A 21340-nucleotide genomic window follows, 5' to 3' on the forward strand; every position below is an offset into this window, starting at 1 on the left:
TATGGAGTCTGCAAACTATTCTAGGAAATTCTGCACTCCAGGAGGCAAATATCGCTCCTTACCTCCGAGACTCTCGGTGTGATTAAGAAGTACTGTACAGCCACATATGGGGTAATGCCACCTTCAGCAGAAATTATGGGACAAGTTTTGGGGCCATTTTTACCCAGTTTCCAGTGTGAAAATGTAAAATCTGGGGCTAAAACAAAATTTTGGTGGTAAAAATGTAAATATTTTTTATTCACTGCCCAATGGTATAAAATTTTGTGACCCAGCTGTGGTGTCAATATGATTACTGCACCCCTATATTAATTAATGGAGAGGTGTAGTTTGTAAAATGGAGTCACTTATGGGGGTTATGCTGTTTTGGCACCTCAGGGGCTCTCCCAGTGGGTGATGGCACTCACAAACCATAACAGTAAAATCTGCACTACAATATGGCACTGTGCCTAAGAAGTATTTCCTTATTACATGTAGGGTATTGGCATACTCAGGAAAAAATGGACCTCAGTTTTTTGTAAAAATTTCTCCTATTAGCCCTTAGAAAAATTAGAAACCTGGGACTAAAACAACATTTTAGTGGTAAAAATGTAATTTATTCTTTCTTCATCGCCCAATGGTATAAAATTCTATGAGGCATATATGGTGTCAATACGATCACTGCACTCCTAGATTAATTAATTGGAGGGATGTAGTTTGTAAAATGAGGTCACATATGGGGGTTTCTGTTGTTTCTGGCACCTCCAGCAAAATCTGAACTCCAATATGGCACTTCTTCCCTTCTGAGCTTTGCACTGTGTGCTTCAAGAGTAGTTTTTGACCACATATGGTGTATCGTTTTTCTCAGGAGAAATTGCACAACAAATTTTGGGGTAAATTTTCTCCTGCTATCCTTTTGAAAATGAAAACATTTGGGGCTAAATCATTTTTGTAGGAAAAATATATATTTTTTAATTTTCACAGATCAAAGTTGTAAAATTCTGTGAAGCACCTGGGGGCTCAAGGTGCTCACCAAATATCTAGAAAAATTCCTTGAAAGGTCTAATTTCCAAAATGGGGTCACTTGTGGCTGGTTTCCACTGTTTAGGCACATCAGGAGCTCTATAAATGGGACATGGCATCCGCTAATGCTTCCAGCAAATTTTGAGTAAAAAAATTCAAATGGCACTCCTTTCCTTCTGATCCCTGCCATGCGCCCAAACAATAGTTTTACCCCACATATGGGGTATCAGAGTTCTCAGGAGAAATTGTTCAACAAATTGTGCATTGCAATTTCTCCTGTTACTCTTATGAAAATGCAAAATTTGGTGCTAAAAGAACATTTTTGTGGGAAAAATTAGATTTTTTTTTATTTTCACGGCTCAATGTTATAAACTTCTGTGAAGCACCTGAGGGTTCAAGGTGCTCACCGCTCATCTAGATAAGTTCCCTGAGGAGTCTAGTTTCCAAAATGGTGTCACTTATGGGGGTTTCCACTGTATAGGCACATCAAAGGCTCTGCAAATGCGACATGGTGTCTGCTAATTATTCCAGCAAATTTTGCATTCAAAAAGTCAAGTGGTGCTCCTTCCCTTCTGAGCCCTGCCATGCGCCCAAACAGTGGTTTTCCCCCACATATGGGGTATCGGCATTCTCAAGATAAATTGCATAGCAAATTTTGGAGTAAATTTTTCTCTGTTACCCTTACAAAAAGAGAAAAATAAAGTAAAATTTTTGTGAAAAAATGTTAAATGTTCTTTTTTTTCCCCACATTCCCAAAATTCCTATGAAGCACCTAAAGAGTTAATAAACTTCTTGATGTGGTTTTGAGCACCCCGAGGGGTGCAGTTTTTAGAATGGTGTCACTTTTTGGTATTTTCTGTCATCTATACCTCTCAAAGTCACTTCAAATGTGATATGGTCCCTGAAAAAAATGGTTTTGTAAATTTTGTTGGAAAAATGAAAAATTTTAACCCTCATGACTTCATTGCAAAAAAAATTATGTTTCAAATATTGTGCTGATGTAAAGTAGACATGTGTAAAACTGCAAAATTTTCAAAATTTTTGCCAAATTGCTGTTTTTTTCACAAATAAACACAAGTGATATTGAAGAAATTTTACCACTGTCATGAAGTACAGCATGTCATGAAAAAACAATCTGAGAATCAGTGGGGTCCATTTAAGTATTCCAAAGTTATTACCTTATAAAGTGACACTGGTCAGAATTGTAAAATCTGGCCTGGTCATAAAGGTGGAAACTGGCTTAGGGGCGTAAAGAGGTTAAAATAAATATGCTTGAAAAACATACACACTAGAGAGGAACAAATCAATCTGCTGTGAATCAACTTTGATTCAATTCACATGAAGTTTGGAAGTCACTAGTGAATGGCCGAGTATTTCCGGGGTTGCTCGGTGGGAGCTCAGGTCTCCACCCTGCATGATTGGCACGATTTAGAGCACCAATGAACATGCAGGAATTGCCTGCCACTCACTGTAATGCCGTAGCCATGTTGATTGTGGCATTACAATGATTGGCTGGCAGCACAGCATCATCAGGTCTATATAAGACCTGGCGCCGCCATGCTCGTCACAGTCACTCCGGAATCAGACAGTGTAGGGAGAGCTGCTGCTGAGCTAGGGAGAGATTTGCTTGTTTCTAGTTAGTGTAGGTGTACCAAACTATATTAGAGACACATATCCATCTTAACAAACAGTCCTTCTGTGGGCTAATTCATCTGCAGAGATATCAGGCACGTAAAAATTAATTCATCGCACACTCATAGGAAGTTTTGCTTTTTAGTGCCAATTTATTTATACAAATGAAATGTAGGAAAAATAACAGTGGTGAAGGCGACAATAGGTAGACGTTTCGGCCACACTGGCCTTATTCATTAAGTCGCTACTGCAAAAAAGATAAATAGCATGATGAGAAAAAAAATATAACAAAAGATGCATAATTGAAAGTCATACATAAGAATACATCTCGGTTGACACTGAGTTACGAAAGAGGTAACGGAATAGACGGTGTCAAAAAGGGAGGAGGGGAAAAGGGGGGGGATGGAAAGGGGAGGGAGAGAGAGGAGGGGGGGTTGAAGTGGAGAGTTGGGATAGGATGGAGGCAGAGGAATAATATATACAAATAAAAGCAGTTAAAAACAGTCAAGGTATACCAGGGGGAGCACAGGTATTGGGGGGTTCCTTTCTTGTATCAAGTTTGTTTTAGTAGGAAGGCACCATAGAATGTAGAGAGAAGTTCCAGTCAGAAGCTGCAACAATGAGGGGATTCAGATCAGTATCATGAGGCATGGGGTAGAATGCCTAAGCTAGTGGATATAAGTACCTTAACAAAAGACAGGGGTTCATCAGCCTGTGGAGAGCTGAAATAGAAGTAATGCCGGTTACCAGTGCTGTCAAGGGGTTTGGATAAGGAGTAAAGCCCACAGGGGTCAATAAGTACCTGCAGATCCTGTATCAGGGGTGTCTCTAGATGGGGAGTCCCATAAATGGTAGAAGTGGAGGGTACAGGCAGCATTCCCAGGTTAGGCTGTTGGTAGTGTGGGAGTTAGGCTGCCTTATGTACACAGTGCTGCGTGCTGCAGGAAGTGCGTCATCAGGGGGCGTGTCCCGGAAGTGGCATGTTGCTGGTTCATCATGTGACAGTGGTTGTTTATTGGTAGCCATGGTAACCAGCCACATCACGCTGTGTAGGGGGTTGTAGTGAGAGAGGGAGTAACTGTGGGCGTGTACAGAGTCACAGAGCTCTGCATGGAGGGCTGAACTGGGAGTAGCAGTGGGATATACAGAGGAATGACGTTCTGTGAGCAGGTCACATGTGGGAGGTGATGCATGCAGGTTATCATGGTCATGCGAACCTGATATTTGTAGTGTATGAACTGACCCATCATGGCATAGAAGCACAGAGTTTAGTAACCCACAGCAATAGTATGGTAACAGGTAGGAGGTAATGTAAAGTAACCCTATATATTGGGGAGTGACATGCTATGTTAAATAGGGACGATTCTCCTGAATAATTATGCACAACATGCTATATGGTATATATACTCATAGAGAGGTAGAGAGAGAGAAAGTCAGGTAATGCCTGTCACGATGTAAAGTGGGGGGGGGGTTAGTGGTCATGCGTATAAAGACGAAGCGGTAGTGGGGTAGTAGGTACTCACCCGAAGGAAGGGGGATTTTTCAATGGGTCTGTAAAAGGAGTGCGTTAGAAGGTCCAACTTAATATTCTATTGAATCCCCAAGGGGGTGATTTGTCAGGTATATATACCACTAAGAGAGGGAACATGTTAATAAGTCCAATTTATTTCACTATGAGAATTTGGAAGGTATGTATCCCACTAGGAAAAAGAGTATGTCAGTAGGTCCAATTTATTTCCCTATTGAGTCCCCCAGGAGAGAGGGTTTGCAGGGTATAGATCCAGTAGGTCTCACGTTGTTTGAGAAGCCTTATGTGGTTACCACCCCGTCTGGGTCTTGCTACGTGTTCTAAAACCTGAAAACGGAGTTGGGCAATGGTATGCTTTGCTTTAGAGAAATGGTCAGGTAGTGGGAGCCAATTTTTGCTGGAGCGGATTGTGGATTTATGACTTGCAATCCGGTCACGTACGTGCTGTGTCGTCTCTCCTACATAGAGTAGGCCGCAAGGGCACTTGATGACATAAATGACGAAGTTGGAATCGCATGTGAAGAAGCCCTTGATTGGATAACTCTTCCCTGTCCTGGGGTGGGTGACAGAGTCAGATTTAATGATATTAGAGCAGGCGGCACAGTTGAGACAGGGGAATGTCCCGTTGCGACGGGTATTGAGTAAACGTTGGGATGTGAGTGTCCGTGTGCTGCCAAGGTCTGCTCTAACGATTTTATTCTTAAAGTTGCGTGTTCTCCTGGTGCACATAAGAGCCGGGGTTGAAAATGCCGGAATCTCTGGATAGGCTTTGGAAAGAAGGGGCAAGTGTTTTTTGATGGTGGCGTGTATTTTCGGCATAAAAGGGTGATATGTGTGAACGAATGGTATCCTTTCAATTTTTACGGTGGGTGGATGTTGTGATGTAGGGGTCAGGGCCCGGTTCCTTTCTTGTATGAGGAGTTTGGTGGGATAGTTGCATTCCTGAAATTTTTGTGACATGTCTTGTAATCACTGTGAAAGAATGTTCTGGTCTGAAACAATCCGGGTGACCCTATGGAACTGAGAACGGGGTAGGCTATTCTTTGTAGTTTTGGCATGGCAACTGGAGTAGTGTAGCAAGCTGTTACAGTCGGTGGGTTTAGTAAATAGATCAGGGGTAAGTTTGCCGCGGCCGTCCTGAATGACTAATGTATCAAGGAAAGAAATCTTGTCTGCATCGTGGTTAAGAGTGAATTGTAACTCTGGTCTGATGGAGTTCAGATGGGTGAAAAAGGTGGTAAGAGTATTAATCGGGCCCTGCCAGTTAAGGAAGACGTCATCAATGTAACTGTAATAGGTGGTGCAGTATATTTTAAAGAGATCATTGTTGTAGACAAATTCCTCCTCAAATTTATGCATATACGCATTAGCATACGCTGGCGCTACGTTGGAGCCCATTGCAGTCCCCCGTGTCTGTATGTAGAATTTATCCCTGAATAAAAAGAAGTTCTCATGTAGTATAAGGGACAGTAGTTCCAGGCAAAATTCAATTGATGATGTTGCCAAGTTAGATTGCAGGAGAAGATGTGAGGTAGCTTCCAAACCCTTGTCGTGGGTTATGGAGGTGTATAGGCTGTTCACGTCCATCGTGACCAATCGGCTGCCTGGTAGAAGACAGGGGATATTCCTGTTTATTCCTAAAAAAGCATTTGTGTCGAGTAGAAAGGCTCTTGTATTTTTTACAAGTGGTGTCAGGATCTTCTCCAGGTAGATTGCCAGTGGTGATAGGATGGAATCTGTGGAAGCTACAATAGGTCGACCAGGAGGGTTAGTAAGAGACTTGTGGATTTTTGGTAAGATGTAGAATACGGGAGTGATGGGGTGGGTATTGGTCAGGAAGGAAGCAGTTTTGGAGTCAATGGTGTTGTTATGAAGGTATTTTTTCAGGATAGTTTGGATTTTGGAGTGGATGGTACTGGTGGGGTCATGGCTTATGTGTCTGTATGTAGCAGTGTCTGCCAATTGGCAAAAAATTTCGTCCGTGTAAGCTGATTTGTCCATTATGACCGTGGCTCCCCCCTTGTCAGCAGGTTTGATAATAATGTGTTTGTTGTTCTGTAGGTTTTTAAGGGCCTGTCTCTCGTCAAAAGTGAGATTTTGATTGATTGGAAAAAATCCCAGGCGTTGTTGGTGTATTAAACTCCTGATGTCTTTGTCAATCAGGGCTATAGTGGTTTCTGCTGCATGATTGATATGAGGGGGGTTGAAAGAGCTCGGGTTACGTAGGCAAAGGTAGTAATGGAGAGTTCCGGGACCGGGGTACCCCCGGGTGGAGGTATCCTGCTCACGGTGATCTCATTAGATAGACTGAAATGGGTCTTGAGACGTATAGAATGATAGAACCGTTGCAAGTCCTTTTCCAGCTGGAAAGAGTCCCAGTTGGGTGTCGGAGAGAAGGACAGGCCTTTCTGTAGGACCGAGAGTTCTGCAGGGGCTAATGTGTAGCCCGAAATATTCCTCACCAGGTTTGGTATCTTACCTGGGAGCGCGTGGTCATCCTTCCGCCTCCTCGACCTCCTTGTTGGTCTGCGTTTCGGCGTCCGCCTTTCCGGTTTCCCCATAAAAAACGTTGGTCGTTCAGTCCAGTAGAGGAATCGCTGCCGGAGCTGTGCGAGTTCGGATTGCAGTTTCCCGGAAAGTGGCGGCGAGGTTGGGGGTCTGTAGAGACGTTCCATCTGTATACTCGGTTGTTGATGTAGTCCTCGTTGTCTCGGTGGAACTTCTGTCTTTTCCGTTCCTGTAGGGTTTGCTGGTGTTCCAATAGGATCTTATCGGTTCTATTCTTCAGGGCAGTCCAATCAGTTGATGACAGGTTAGCGGTCAGTTGTGCTTCGATGGCGATAATGGATTTCTCACTTTCTTGGATAGCTTTCTGCAAAAATTCAACAGTAAGTATAATAATATCAAGGGAACACTTATTAAGTATTTTCTTGAATTTTTCACAATACTCCGGGTTATCGGAGAATAGTGTAGGGCGGAGGTGACTCCTCAACCCCCTGGGGATTTTTCCTTGTTTATGGTACTCAGCCAGAGGAACTGCATGTAGGTCTTAGGAGACCAACCGCCGTCTCTCTCTCTCGTAGTCCCTGCTCCTTATTTCTTCTGAAGGGGTCTTGAGAAAATCATTAGAGGTTTTGACTAATGACAAGATATTAAGGCTTGTCATGTCATCATACGCAATAGTGTCGGTTGACATTAGGGAGACTGGTGCAGACGCTGAAGAGTTAAGTTCAGTAAATAGAAAATTAGCGTGCACACTGTCAAATAGAGTTGAGGTGCAGATGCAATGGACTGGAAATGTCCTCAAATCACGTAAAAATTAATTCATCGCACACTCATAGGAAGTTTTGGTTTTTAGTGCCAATTTATTTATACAAATGAAATGTAGGAAAAATAACAGTGGTGAAGGCGACAATAGGTAGACGTTTCGGCCACACTGGCCTTATTCATTAAGTCGCTACTGCAAAAAAGATAAATAGCATGATGAGAAAAAAAATATAAGAAAAGATGCATAATTGAAAGTCATACATAAGAATACATCTCGGTTGACACTGAGTTACGAAAGAGGTAGGTAACGGAATAGACGGTGTCAAAAAGGGAGGAGGGGAAAAGGGGGGGATGGAAAGGGGAGGGAGAAAGAGGAGGGAGGGTTGGGGTGGAGGGTTGGGATAGGATGGAGGCAGAGGAATAATATATACAAATAAAAGCAGTTAAAAACAGTCAAGGTATACCAGGGGGAGCACAGGTATTGGGGGGTTCCTTACTTGTATCAAGTTTGTTTTAGTAGGAAGGCACCACAGAATGTAGAGAGAAGTTCCAGTCAGAAGCTGCAACAATGAGGGGATTCAGATAAGTATCATGAGGCATGGGGTAGAATGCCTAAGCTAGTGGATATATTGACGAGAGACAGGCCCTTAAAAACCTACAGAACAACAAACACATTATTATCAAACCTGCTGACAAGGGGGGAGCCACGGTCATAATGGACAAATCAGCTTACACGGACGAAATTCTTCGCCAATTGGCAGACACTGCTACATACAGACACATAAGCCATGACCCCACCAGTACCATCCACTCCAAAATCCAAACTATCCTGAAAAAATACCTTCATAACAACACCATTGACTCCAAAACTGCTTCCTTCCTGACCAATACCCACCCCATCACTCCCGTATTCTACATCTTACCAAAAATCCACAAGTCTCTTACTAACCCTCCTGGTCGACCTATTGTAGCTTCCACAGATTCCATCCTATCAACACTGGCAATCTACCTGGAGAAGATCCTGACACCACTTGTAAAAAATACACGAGCCTTTCTACTCGACACAAATGCTTTTTTAGGAATAAACAGGAATATCCCCTGTCTTCCACCAGGCAGCCGATTGGTCACAATGGACGTGAACAGCCTATACACCTCCATAACCCACGACAAGGGTTTGGAAGCTACCTCACATCTTCTCCTGCAATCTAACTTGGCACCATCATCAATTGAATTTTGCCTGGAACTACTGTCCCTTATACTACATGAGAACTTCTTTTTATTCAGGGATAAATTCTACATACAGACACAGGGGACTGCAATGGGCTCCAACGTAGCGCCAGCGTAAGCTAATGCGTATATGCATAAATTTGAGGAGGAATTTGTCTACAACATTGATCTCTTTAAAATATACTGCTCCACCTATTACCGTTACATTGATGACGTCTTCCTTATCTGGCAGGGCCCGATTAATACTCTTACCACCTTTTTCACCCATCTCAACTCCATCAGACCAGAGTTACAATTCACTCTTAACCACGATGCAGACAAGATTTCTTTCCTTGATACATTAGTCATTCAGGACGGCCACGGCAAACTTACCACTGATCTATTCACTAAACCCACCGACTGTAACAGCTTGCTACACTACTCCAGTTGCCATACCAAAACTACAAAGAATAGCCTACCCCGTTCTCAGTTCCATAGGGTCACCCGGATTGTTTCAGACCAGAACATTCTTCCACAGCAATTACAAGACATGTCACAAAAATTTCAGGAATGCAACTATCCCACCAAGCTCATCATACAAGAAAGGAACCGGGCCCTGACCCCTACATCACAACATCCACCCACCGTAAAAATTGAAAGGATACCATTCGTTCACACATATCACCCTTTTATGCCGAAAATACACGCCACCATCAAAAAACACTTGCCCCTTCTTTCCAAAGCCTATCCAGAGATTCCGGCATTTTCAACCCCAGCTCTTATGTGCACCAGGATAACACGCAACATTAAGGATAAAATCGTTAGAGCAGACCTTGGAAGCACACGGACACTCCCATCCCAACATTTACTCAATACCCGTCACAACGGGACATTCCCCTGTCTAAACTGTGCCGCCTGCTCTAATATCATTAAATCCGACTCTGTCACCCACCCCAGGACAGGAAAGAGTTATCCAATCAAGGGCTTCTTCACATGCGATTCCAACTTCGTCATTTATGTCATCAAGTGCCCTTGCGGCCTACTCTATGTAGGAGAGACGACACAGCACGTACGTGACCGGATTGCAAGTCATAAATCCACAATCCGCTGCAGGAAAAATTGGCTCCCACTACCTGACCATTTCTCTAAAGCAAAGCATACCATTGCCCAACTCCGTTTTCAGGTTTTAGAACACGTAGCCAGACCCAGACGGGGTGGTAACCACATCAGGCTTCTCAAACAACGTGAGACCTACTGGATCAATACCCTGCAAACCCTCTCTCCTGGGGGACTCAATAGGGAAATAAATTGGACCTACTGACATACTCTTTTTCCTAGTGGGATACATACCTTCCAAATTCTCATAGTGAAATAAATTGGACTTATTAACGTGTTCCCTCTCTTATTGGTATATATACCTGACAAATCACCTCCTTGGGGATTCAATAGTATATTAAATTGGACCATCTAACACACTCCTTCTTTTACAGACCCATTGAAAAATCCCCCTTCCTTCGGGTGAGTACCTACTACCCCACTACCTCTTCGTCTTTATACGCATGACCACTAACCCCCCTCCTCCCCCACTTTACATCGTGACAGGCATTACCTGACTTTCTCTCTCTCTACCTCTCTATGAGTATATATACCATATAGCATGTTGTGCATAATTATTCAGGAGAATCGTCCCTATTTGCCATAGCATGTCACTCCCCAATATATAAGGTTACTTTAAATTACCTCCTACCTGTTACCATAATATTGCTGTGGGTTACTAAACTCACTCTGTGCTTCTATGCCATGATGGGTCAGTTCATACACTACAAATATCAGGTTCGCATGACCATGATAACCTGCATGCATCACCTCCCACATGTGACCTGCTCACAGAACGTCATTCCTCTGTATATCCCACTGCTACTCCCAGTTCAGCCCTCCATGCAGAGCTCTGTGACTCTGTACACGCCCACAGTTACTCCCTCTCTCACTACAACCCCCTACACAGCGTGATGTGGCTGGTTACCATGGCTACCAATAAACAACCACTGTCACATGACGAACCAGCAACGTGCCACTTCCGGGACACGCCCCCTGATGACGCACTTCCTGCAGCACGCAGCACTGTGTACATAAGGCAGCCTGACTCCCACACTACCAACAGCCTAACCTGGGAATGCTGCCTGTACCCTCCACTTCTACCATTTATGGGACTCCTATTCTAGAGACACCCCTGATACAGGATCTGCAGGTACTTATTGACCCCTATGGGCTTTACTCCTTATCCAAACCCCTTGACAGCACTGGTAACCGGCATTACTTCTATTTCAGCTCTCCACAGGCTGATGAACCCCTGTCTTTTGTTTAGGTACTTATATCCACTAGCTTAGGCATTCTACCCCATGCCTCATGATACTGATCTGAATCCCCTCATTGTTGCAGCTTCTGACTGGAACTTCTCTCTACATTCTATGGTGCCTTCCTACTAAAACAAACTTGATACAAGTAAGGAACCCCCCAATACCTGTGCTCCCCCTGGTATACCTTGACTGTTTTTAACTGCTTTTATTTGTATATATTATTCCTCTGCCTCCATCCTATCCCAACCCTCCACCCCAACCCCCCCTCCTTTCTCTCCCTCCCCTTTCCACCCCCCCTTTTCCCCTCCTCCCTTTTTGACACCGTCTATTCCGTTACCTACCTCTTTCGTAACTCAGTGTCAACCGAGATGTATTCTTATGTATGACTTTCAATTATGCATCTTTTGTTATATTTTTTTTCTCATCATTCTATTTATCTTTTTTGCAGTAGCGACTTAATGAATAAGGCCAGTGTGGCCGAAACGTCTACCTATTGTCGCCTTCACCACTGTTATTTTTCCTACATTTCATTTGTATAAATAAATTGGCACTAAAAAGCAAAACTTCCTATGAGTGTGCGATGAATTAATTTTTACGCGATTTGAGGACATTTCCAGTCCATTGCATCTGCACCTCAACTCTATTTGACAGTGTGCACGCTAATTTTCTATTTACTGAGATATCAGGCAGGCAGTGTATATAGGCAGGCAGGCAGTATATATAGCAGACTGCAGTGCATGTAGCACAAGAGGCTCCTTTCCAGTTCTGTCTGATGCTGTTGTTATATTTCTAGAAATAGGCCCAGGTCTCAGGGGCCAGGAATAATTATTTTTTGAATCTTAATCCTGATTATTTGCTTAAAAAGCAATCCAGAGAACACCGCTCTTCTGTGCCATTTGCTTGTTGGCACTGCAGAATACAACCAGGTCCTTTCCATATTACAGCGCTAAAAATCCATCTATTTAAAACTGTGTGTTCTCCATCACACTGATCACATACACGTTTTCAGAAAATACTGCCATTTCTGGCCTCCATTAAAAATTTGTTTCAGTGTGTCAGTGAAGCAATTGACACCAGTATGCTGTTCAAAATAGTTACCTACAGGTCAGGTATTTAAAACTTTGGTTTGTCCGTCACACGGATCACATAAAAGTTCGCTCCAAATTCAGTCATTTGTTGTGAGCGTGGAAGATATTGTCCTCCATTTAAAATAGGCATGGCACGTGGCAAGGGACGGGGAACTGAACGTGATGGTGTTGATGGTGCATGCAGAGGCCGAGGCCGTGGGCAAGCTGAAATTGTGCCACAACAAACACACATACAGTACAGACCAAAAGTGTGGACACACCTTCTCATTTAAAGATTTTTCTGTATTTTCATGACTTTGAAAATTGTACATTCACACTGAAGGCATCAAAACTATGAATTAACACATGTGGAATTATATACTTAACAAAAATTGTGAAACAACTGAAAATATGTCTTATATTCTAGGTTCTTCAAAGTAGCCACCTTTTGCTTTGATGACTGCTTTGCACACTCTTGGCATTCTCTTGATGAGCTTCAAGAGGTAGTCCCCGGAATTGGTTTTCACTTCACAGGTGTGTCCTGTCAGGTTTAATAAGTGGAATTTCTTGCCTTATAAATTGGGTTGGGACCATCAGTTGTGTTGTGCAGAAATTAGGTGGATACACAGCTGATAGTCCTACTGAATAGACTGTTAGAATTTGTATTATGGCAAGAAAAAAGCAGCTAAGTAAAGAAAAACGAGTGGTCATCATTACTTTAAGAAAAGAAGGTCAGTAAGACCGAAAAATTGGGCAAACTTTGAAAGAGTCCCCAAGTGCAGTTGCAAAAACCATCAAGCGCTACAAAGAAACTGGCTCACATGAGGACCGCCCCAGGAAAGGAAGACCAAGAATCACCTCTGCTTCTGAGGATAAGTTTATCCGCGTCACCAGTCTCAGAAATCGCAGGTTAACAGCAGCTCAGATTAGAGACCAGGTGAATGCCACATAGAGTTCTAGGAGCAGACACATCTCTACAACAACTGTTAAGAGGAGACTTTGTGCAGCAGCCGTTCATGGTAAAATAGCTGCTAGGAAACCACTGCTAAGGACAGGCAAAAAGCAGAAGAGACTTGTTTGGGCTAAAGAACACAAGGAATGGACATTAGACCAGTGGAAATCTGTGCTTTGGTCTGATGAGTCCAAATTTGAGATCTTTGGTTCCAACCCCCGTGTCTTTGTGCGACGCAGAAAAGGTGAACGGATGGACTCTACATGCCTGGTTCCCACCGTGAAGCATGGAGGAGGAGGTGTGATGGTGTGGGGGTGCTTTGCTTGTGACACTGTTGGGGATTTATTCAAAATTGAAGGCATATTAAACCAGCATGGCTACCACAGCATCTTGCAGCGGCATGCTATTCCATCCGGTTGTGTTTAGTTGGACCATCATTTATTTTTCAACAGGACAATGACCCCAAACAAACCTCCATGCTGTGTAAGGGCTATTTGACCAAAAGGAGAGTGATTGGGTGCTACGCCAGATGACCTGGCCTCCACAGTCACCAGACCTGAACCCAATCGGTGAGCTGGACCGCAGAGTGAAAGCAAAAGGGCCAACAAGTGCTAAGCATCTCTGGGAACTCCTTCAAAATTGTTGGAAGACCATTTCTGGTGACTACCTCTTGAAGCTCATCAAGAGAATGCCAAGAGTGTGCAAAGCAGTCATCAAAGCAAAAGGTGACAACTTTGAAGAACCTAGAATATAAGACATATTTTCAGTTGTTTCACACTTTTTTGTTAAGTATATAATTCCATTAATTCATAGTTTTGATACCTTCAGTGTGAATGTACAATTTTCATAGTCATGAAAATAATATAGAAAAATCTTTAAATGAGAAGGTGTGTCCAAACTTTTGGTCTGTATTGTATATTCTCGCTCGACCTTCCTGTCCCAATTAATAGGGGACCGCAGAACAACACTATTGAACACAGAGCAGTGTGAAAAGGTTATTGGTTGGATAGAAGATAATGCTTCCAGTCACTTAGCCACCGCCACCACTTCCTTGTCTTCCACACGGTCAACTCTCAGTAGCTGTGAGTCTGGACTGCATATTCCTCACCTTGAACCTTCTTCCTCCCAGCATGCCAAGTGCCCATAGACAACTGATCCCACATTTGGACACTCTGAAGAGCTGTTCACTTTCCCATTTATAGATTCGGGCCTCTCACCCGGTCCACTTGAAGCAGGGCAAGAGGAGATCACACGAAGGCGCCGGTGGGAAAGTGTCACAAGAGGTGGACGATGATGAGACACAATTGCCTGAAAGTCAGGAGGAGGACCAGAGTGCAGAAGTGGAAGACGAGGTGGTGGATGATATAGTAACTGACCCAACCTGGCAGAAGGACATGTAGAGCAAAGACAGCAGCACACAGGGGGAGGAAGGCAGAGCACCCCAACCGACAGGAAGAAGCAGTGTGGTGGGCGCAAAAAAAAGGCAGGCAACCGTTCCCCGTAACACCAACACGAAGGAAGTTGCCAGTACAACTGTTAGGTCTTCCTGAGTCTGGTTGTTTTTTAAAGACTCTGCCGATAACCCCAAAAAGGCCATTTGCACCACCTGCCAGGCCAGCATCATCAGGGGTGGCAAAATGACCAGCTTGACCACCACCAGCATGATCAGGAACATGGCAGCAAAGCACCCAACTTTGTGGGCCGAACCCCAGGGTCCAGGAACAGTGTCTGCGGGTGGCACCATTGCTTTTTCCGCTGTTGTGCGTGCAAGCCAATCCCCTGTCCATGGTGCATGCGAAGATGCCTCCTGCCCTGCACCTGTCATTGCACACTCTCAAGTAGCAGCATCAGGAAGCACGTCCACGTCTTTGTCCTAGCGCAGCGTTCAGTTGTCCATACCCCAGTCCTTGGAATGCAAGCGCAAAAACGTAGCCAACGCTTAACAGTTCACACTACTAAATTCCCTCATTTCACGACTGCTTGTGCTCGAAATCTTGCCTTTTAGGCTCATGGAGGTGGAAGCATTCTGCAACCTGATGGCAGCGGCTGTCTCTCGGTACTCAGTCCCCAGCCGCCACTATTTCTCCCGGTGTGCCGTCCCCGCATTACACAAGCACGTGTCCCAAAACATTAGCCGTTCCCTCAGCAGTAACGCAGTTACCGGGAAAGTCCACCTAATCACGGACACATGGACAAGTGCTTGTGGGCAGGGATGGTACATATCGCTGACGGCACACTGGGTTAACATAGTGGAAGCCGGGACCCAGTCGGACCTTGGGACGGAACACGTCCTCCCGACACCAAGGATTGCGGGCCCTGGGTCAATCAGGGTTGCCGCCACAGTCTACAGCTCCTGCACCTCATCCTCCTCAGCCTCCCCCTCCTGTTCAGTGTCCATCTCCGAAATGATCACATCCTTCCCAAGCTGGAAGCACTGCAGCACTGCCTCGGCAAAGCAGCAACAGGCTGTGCTGAAGCTAATATGCTTAGATGACAAACCGCACAATGCTGAAGAGTTGTGGACAGCTCTGAAAGAGCAGGCAGATCTGTGGCTCACACCGCTGAACCTACAGCCAGGCATGGTTGTGTGTGACAATGGCCGGAACCTGGTGGTGGCTCTGCGGCGAGGCGAGCTCACACACGTACCATGCCTGGCCCATGTGCTTAACTCGTGGTTCAGCGGTTTCCCAAATCCTACCCAGAGATGCCGGATCTGCTTGTTAAAGTACGCCGCCTGTGTGCCCATTTTAGAAAGTCACCTACAGTTTCCGCCGCCCTTGCCATGTTTCAGCAGCGTTTGCAGCTTCCAGACTGGTATGCGATGTCCCCACGCGTTGGAAAGGATTTGTGAGCAGAAGAGGGCAGTTGTTGAGTACCATATGTATCATCCTCCAAAACTTTGAGGACTCCACCAAGAAGGTGAGCGGCGATGATGACATAATTAGCGTCACCATCCCGCTTACCTGTCTTCTGAAATGCTCTCTGCTCACAATCAAAGAGGATGCATTGCAGGCGGAGCACGATGAGATGCAGCCAGGAACCTTACAGGGTGATTACACACAGCCCAGCCTCATCTTATCACAATGTGGATTGGGTGACAATGAGGAAGTGGAGGAGGATGAAGAATAGGAGCTAGTTTTATGCTCTATAGAATGTAGTACCTGCACAACAGTCATACCGTCTGTTCAGCGTGGATGGCCAGAGGACAGAGAAGAGGAGGAGGAGAGCATGGTCAGTCATCCTCTTGGTGAGGACACGGAAGTCTTGCCTGTTAGCACTCTGGCACGCATGGCTGAGTTTATGTGACGCTGCTTTTCCCATGACCCTCACGTTCTCAAAATTTTGGGTTACAGTCATTACTGGTTGGTGACACTTCTAGACCCACGCTACAAGGAGCACTTTATATCTCTTATTCCTGAGGCGGACTGGTCTACAAAAATGGGGCAGTACCAGAAGGCCTTTGTTGCGGAACTGTTAAAAAAATTCCCATCTGAAAACGCTGGTGGCAGGGGTAACAGTTCATTGGACAACCAAGGAGTACAGGCGAGAGAGACACAAATGCAATTCAGCAGAGGCAGGGGAACTCTGTCAAAGTTCTGGGACAGTTTTCTGAGACCTTCCCATCGCACAGGCCCTGAGGTGCAGGGTACTCTCACAAGGAGTGCAAAGTTTGGGAAGATGCTGAGAGAGTACCTTGCCGACCATACCAATGTCCTCCGTGATTCCTCTGTGCCTTTTAATTATTGGGTATCCAAGCTGGATACGTGGAATCAACTGGCTCTCTACGCCTTCGAGGTCCTGGGCTGCCCTGCAGCTAGCGTTTTATCAGAGCGGGATTTTAGTGCCGCTGGTGGAATTATAACTGATAAGCGCATCCGCCTGTCAACTGAAAATGCTGAGAGGCTGACTCTTATAAAAATGAACAAGGGCTGGATTGGGCCAGACTTCTTGACACCACTGAATGATAGCAGCGTAACATAAACTCAAATCCAGTGTCTTTTTTTGGGAGGTGTATTCCCATGCACCTCTTCACACACACACATGGGTATACGCTTCCTGATTTTGGCTATTTGCTCTCATCCTCCTCCTTCTCTTCATCCTCCACCACCATATCACCAGGGTGACCGTGGTCCGTGATGCAACACCCACCTAATTTTTTAAAGGGTGTTTATGATGCCTGTAAAAAAAAAAAATTATACAGTATGTTCATGTATACCCCCCAGGGGTAAATGTTTGTCAGCCCATACACTTAGTGCATGGGCATTATAAGTATAGGAGACCAGCTCCTTTCTAATGGGAACATTTTTTTATGAGGCCCCCTAAGTTTCTTCCAAGGGGCATTGGAGTGCCTCCCAATTTTTGGCAGCCCTTGCATTCACTGCATAAACCAACACTATGGGAGACCCTCTCCTTTCTAATGAGAATTTGTCATTACTGTGGCCCTGCTCTATGTGTCTTTAAATTTTTAGTGGGGCTTTTCCTAAATTTGGTCAGCCGTTGGACTCACTGCATACCCTACAGCTGTATAGCAGACCCTCTCCTTTCTAATGGGAACATGTCATACTTGTTACTATGGCCCTGCTCTATGTGTCTTTAAATTCTTAGTGGGGTTTTTCCTAAAATTGGTCAGCCGTTGGACTCACTGCATACCCTATAACTGTATTGCAGACTCTCTCCTTTCTAATGGGAATTTGACGTTACTGTGGCCCTGCTTTGTGTGTCTTTAAATTCTTAGTGGGGTTTATCCCAAATTTTGGCTGCCCTTGCAGTCACAGCATGGGCATTACCACTATAGGAAACGCGCTCCTTTATAATGGGAACATTTTTTTTACTGAGACCCTCCTCTATGTCTCTTCAAAGGGGTATTGGGTTACTTCCAAATTTTTGGCAGCCCTTGCAGTCACTGCATATGCAATAACAGTATAGGAGACCCACTTGTTAATAATGGGAACAACAAAGCATAGCCGGCTGATGGCTCTCTAACAATAGCGAGGGCCGACTGCTGGCCTTTTAAAAATAGTAAGGGCCGTCTGATGGCCCTATGAAAATAGGCTTTATGACTTTCAGAGTCCCTCCATCATAAATAAAAAAGGATGTGTCTAATGATGTGTCACATACCACATTGCGAGATAAGGTTGTAAAATGTTAAAATGACATTTCCCGGTGAATGCATTTGTCTTAAAAAATAACGTAAAAAACATAAAAAACAATAGGATCTTTCTTTAGTATAAAAAACAGTGTCACCAATTTAATCTCAATGTAATTACATTGTTCATCAACCTCCTCCTCCATCTCCAAAATGACCACATCAGTCAAAAGCAGACAGCACTGCAGCAGTGCCTTGGCAAAGCGGCAACAGGCTATGCTGAAGATAAGATGCTTAATACTTAGGTGACAAACTGCCCAGCGCTGCAGATTTGTTGAAAGCTGTAACACAGCAGCCTGATCTGTGGCTCTCATCGCTGAACATACAGCCAGGCATGGTCATGTGTGACAATGGGCGGAACCTGGTGACGGAGAAATGACACCCACAGTAGATATGGTTTCCCTCTATGCCAGTCCTTTCACCGAGCTAAAGAATATGGCTGTGGTGAAATACAATTCCTACTGAGAAGCTGTTTCAGATTGAAAAACATTGTGCCCACCAGATGATTTGATTCTGAGGGCTCACCTTTCTCTCCTGCTGAAGAGCCCCATAGCAGCTGCAAAGTTAGCGCTATCATGAACTCTCCTGAGGTAGAAGCCAGGGCACACCAGAGGATTGTTGGACGAGCTGCCATTGCTTCTGCAACAAGCTGCATTAGAGGACTTCCTCGGAGAAATGACACCCAGAGTAGATACGGTTTCCCTCTATGCCAGTCCTTTCACCAAGCTAAATACAACTCAGCAAAAAAAGCTGTGGACTGGCTCCGTACCATCCCTGGCCACATTCACCTGTCCACGTGTTTGTGGTTAGGCGGTCCTTCCCAGTAAATGCACTGGGGAGGGCACGGGTAATGTTGTGGGACCCGTGCTTGTGTAAGGCGAAGACGTTACCGGGAAAAATAGTGGCGGCTGGGGACCGAGTATGGACACCCGGCCGCCGCCGGCGTGAGGTTATGAAAAGATTCCTCCTCCACGAGCCTAAAAGGCCACATTTCAAGTGAAAGCAGATTTAGAGGACTTCCTGGGAGAAATGACAGCTGGGTAGATATGTTTTTTAAGTCCTTTCACCAAGCTAAAAAATATGGCTGTGGTGAAATACAACTCAGCAAAAAAAGCTGTGGACTGGCTCCGTACTGTCCCTGGCCACATTCACCTGTCCACGTGTTGTGGTTAGGCGATCCTTCCCAGTAAATACACTGGGGAGGGCACGGGTAATGTTGTGGGACCCGTGCTAGTGTAAAGCGGAGACGATACCGGGAAAAATAGTGGCGGCTGGGGACCGAGTATGGAAACCCGGCCGACGCCGGCATGAGGTTATGAAAAGCTTTCGCTTCCACGAGCCTAAAAGGCCACATTTCAAGTGCAAGCAGCTTTAGAGGACTTCCTGGGAGAAATGACAGCTGGGTAGATATGGTTTCTCAAGTCCTTTCACCAAGCTAAAGAATATGGCTGTGGTGAAATACAACTCAGCAAGAAAAGCTGTGGACTGGCTCCGTACCGTCCCTGGCCAGATTCACCTGTTTACGTGTTTGTGGTTAGGCTGTCCTTCCCAGTAAGTGCACTGGGGAGGGCACGGTTAATGTTGTGGGACCCATGCTTGTGGAAGGCGGAGTCGATAACGGGAAAAATTGTGGCGGCTGGGGACCGAGTATGGATACCCGGTCACCGCCATAGGATTGTGGACAGTTTCCGCCTACACGAGCATAAAAGGCCACATTCCAAGTGCAAGCAGCTTCCCAGAAATCTGGCAGTTTAGTATTGCGGCCTGTGGGTGGGCGAGTGGGTGGCTGGCTGAATACTTGTGCTTGCATTCCAAGGAATGGGGTAGGGACAACTGAACGCTGCACTGGGACAAGGACGTGGATGGTGATTGTTGCAAGTCTGCAATGACAGGTGCATGGCGAGAGGCATCTTCGCATGCGCCAAGGATCACTTATGATGGGCACACTTTTAGGCAGTGACCTGGGAGTCAGAAATGCTTCCAGAGGTCTTCCCCATGCTGTTCCCATGTCTTTTCGGCACTGTATGCATGTCTGATGATGTGTCACACACCACATGGCCAGATAAGGTTGTAAAATGTTAAAATGACATTTCCCAGTGAATGCATTTGTCTTGGTTGAAAGCAATGCAAAAGTGCAAAAACACATCAACAACGCTACGTGTGAACATAGCCCAAGGAGTGGAGGAGTATTTTTTTTTTTTGCCTTATATACAAGTCATTACCCTGGAAAGGATGTTCCTTAACATATTTCCCAGGAAAATCCAATTTGGTTTCGTTTTTGTATGTTTTATTGTGAGTCTGTAAATGTGGCTGTAACGGGTCTGGGAGGCGGAACCTCTGAGCAACTATACAAGGGGGCGGTCCTTGTAAGGAAGCGGGTGGCTCCCAGGGAAGACGGGCAGGTAGTCACGGCAAGTGACAGGGACAGTCTCTGTGTAGAATGGCAGGTAGTCACGGCAAGTGACAGGGACAGTCTCTGGGTAGAAGGGCAGGTAGTCACGGCAAGTGACAGGGACAGTCTCTGGGAAGAAGAGCAGGTAGTCACAGCAAGTGACAGGAACAGTCTCTGCGTAGACTAGCAGACAGGTAGCAGGTGGACGCTCACAGGTGAGCGGGCAAGAGTCTCTGGATGGGCAGGTGGTCACGGCAAGTGACGGCAGAACCTCCAGGTAGGCTAGCAGGCAGGTAGCAGGTGAGCGCTCCCAGGTGAGCGGGCAAGAGTCTCTGGACAGGCAGGTGGTCACGGCAAGTGACGGCAGAGCCTCCAGGCAGGTTAGCAGGCAGGCAGCAGGTGAGCGCTCCCAGGTGAGCGGGCAAGAGTCTCTGGACAGGCAGGTGGTCACGGCAAGTGACGGCAGAGCCTCCAGGTAGGCTAGCAGGCAGATAGCAGGTGAGCGCTCCCAGGTGAGCGGGCAGGCTGGTCCATAGACAGACTGACAGGTGTCGGAAGGCAGACCGTCGGACCGCAGGCTTGCAAGCAGGTAAGCGGAAATCAGGCAGGTATCAAGCAGGAATCTGGCAGGTGAATGGCAGGTAACAGGCAGGAATCTGGCAGGTGACTGGCAGGTAACTGGTAATGGGACCTGAGGGCTGAAGCAGCGTGAAGGCTTTGCAACAACATTGCTCGGGCATGTCCATTTTGGAGGAGGTGCCTTATATATGGTGAAGTCCTCCGACCATTGGACG

This window comes from Phyllobates terribilis, unplaced genomic scaffold (assembly GCF_046119375.1).
Source record: "Phyllobates terribilis strain yellow unplaced genomic scaffold, ASM4611937v1 Scaffold_1__5_contigs__length_1240528914, whole genome shotgun sequence".
Classification (NCBI taxonomy): Eukaryota; Metazoa; Chordata; class Amphibia; order Anura; family Dendrobatidae; genus Phyllobates; species Phyllobates terribilis.